A 2,446-nucleotide genomic window follows, 5' to 3' on the forward strand; every position below is an offset into this window, starting at 1 on the left:
GTTTTTTATCCTCTCAGTTTTGTCCAGAGAAATTCTTTTAGGGGGAAGAGAAAGAAAAAAAAATATAAAACCTTTCACTTATTCTTGATATAGATAACTCAATAAGAACCAATTTTCAGCAGTGCCTCTAGTGATATAGGAACTATTGAATTAGGCTTTACTCCTTCAGCTCATCCACTGGGATGTGGGTGAAGTGAAGGTGATACCTATTCCAATATTCCCTGGGGCCCGTTTTCTCTCTTGAGAAAGCTGAATTAGTTTTGCTTTTCAATCGAGTAAGGAGCTGCTCTATGCTCCAAAGAAGAAAAGGCAGCTGAAGACTTAAAAATATAAAAGGACACATGTAAAAACTGCACTAAAAGTGAGTAAGTGTATAGGTAGAAGAAAAAGAAATGCTTAATGGACAGATAAATAGCTAGAAAGATAGAGAAGAGAGGTAAAGTTACTTTTCTGTCTATATCACATTAGTTAATACTACAAGAAAAGTGAAAAAAGAAAACATTGTGAAAATCTACTAAAGCAAAGAAAGGCATGGAACTTTATATCTTCCAAAACAAGAATTTTTGAAGGACTATAAAAATAATTAGGAAGTTGTACCAACTTTCTAGAAACTAGTTAACAAATATATTTGCTCCACAGTTTTTTGTTTGTCTGTTTGTTTCTAAGAGAGGTTTTTGCTATAGGGCATGTGTACTTGCCAGAGAGACAGACAGACAGAAAGCAAGAAATCCCCCCCGCCCCCCTTGGGGTGTGGAGGATGACCACGCCCCAATGCCTTCTCTAGTCCCCTCTCAGAATCTTGGGCACTCATGCACATGTGAGCAGCGTGAGTTTCAAGCCTCCAGGTCTAGGACTCAGACTGTGGTTGGCTATGTGGAAGTCCAGCAACATGATCGTATGCCATCTAATGGTCCCACTTCACATTTTTTTAGCATGAAAAACTTAGAAAAGCACATAAAGTGGCATATCTGCCCTCTTATTCAGACTCTACTCTTGCTCAGAGGAAACCGTGGTCGTAAACTTAGTATATAGAGCTGTCTCTGTAGTGCAGTGGTGACATGCTCCTGAAGTAAAGGTGGACACATGTGTAAGACCCTGGGTTTGCTTCTCTGACTAGTAAATGCTAGAAACATGATTTTGGCTGGCTGGTAAGGCTCAGGGGATCATGGTGTGAGATGCTGTTGAGGGCTCTTGTCTTTCTTTTTGTCTCATACTCTGTCTTTCATCCTTATAAAGGAAATAAACAAAATAAATAAATAAATTGACTATGTATCTTACAGTCTTACACTTTTAGAACATTTCTATGCATCCACAGAAAATATAACATTTTTTCATCAATGTTTCATATATGGTTTCTAGAAATGTTCTTCGATCAGCTATAGTGGTGTAGCGATAATGCAAGGCTCTGCCATGCTGAAGGCATATGGGTAGGTCCTCGATAAGAAGGAGCTCTGAGGACCTACCCATATGACTTCAGGTTCATATTGGGAGGTTTCTATGTACATGCTCTTGATCAGGCTGGCTGGGCTGGGCATATCTGGAGGTTCTATGTACATGTTCTTGATCAGGCTGCCTGGGCAGAGCAAGGATCACAGCATAAAGACATTGTTAGAGGTGCTTATCTAGCTTTCTGCCTCTTTCTCTTGAAAAAGTAAACTTAACACATATCAGGTGATTGGGAAAATCATGGTTTTCTATGTAAAAATGCATCATGACTTTTCTGACAACCCTATATATATGGATATAACATGTATGTATATATGTGTGTATATATATATATATGTGTGTGTGTGTGTGTGTACACACACACACACACATAGTTTTTTGTAGTGCTCTCCCACCTGTACAAAAATGAATCTGTATAAAATAAGAAAATTTCTGTTTCTGAACTCTTCTCTCTTTGACAATTTTCTAATTAGCATCATCCTCACACACATTTGTATGATGGAATAATCAAGTTTAGTGAGTCTCCAGTTTTCACAGGTCATGAGAATCTAGGTAGGAGTTAAGATTCCTGTTATTTCTATTTATTGCACTTTTCTTTTTAGTTTTTAAATTTATTTATTATCATATTTTTTCATATTACATTGAATCACATATATCAGATTTATTTGAAGGAAAAGGCTAGCACCCATCAATAGCTGGTGGTAGTTTTTGGTTTGGGACTTAATCCATTTTTAATTCATTTAATCCATTTTTTGTAAATGATGAGAGATTGAAAAGAAATTTCCATTTTTCCATGTCAGCTTGGGAGGATTTTCTGCTCAGCACCATGATCATGAGAAGGCCTGAGGACCTTGATGACGAAAACATGGTGAAGCAAAAAGAAGGAATGAACCGGAAGACAAAATTCAGCTACTGAATCAGTCAACTCTGGACCCACCTGCCTCTAACCTTCTTGATATGGCAGGGGGTGGTTTTTTTTTTTTTTTTTTTTTTTTTTCGC

The sequence above is a fragment of the Tupaia chinensis genome, unplaced genomic scaffold (genome assembly GCF_000334495.1).
Source record: "Tupaia chinensis unplaced genomic scaffold, TupChi_1.0 Scaffold145528_1, whole genome shotgun sequence".
In the NCBI taxonomy this organism is placed as follows: domain Eukaryota; kingdom Metazoa; phylum Chordata; class Mammalia; order Scandentia; family Tupaiidae; genus Tupaia; species Tupaia belangeri.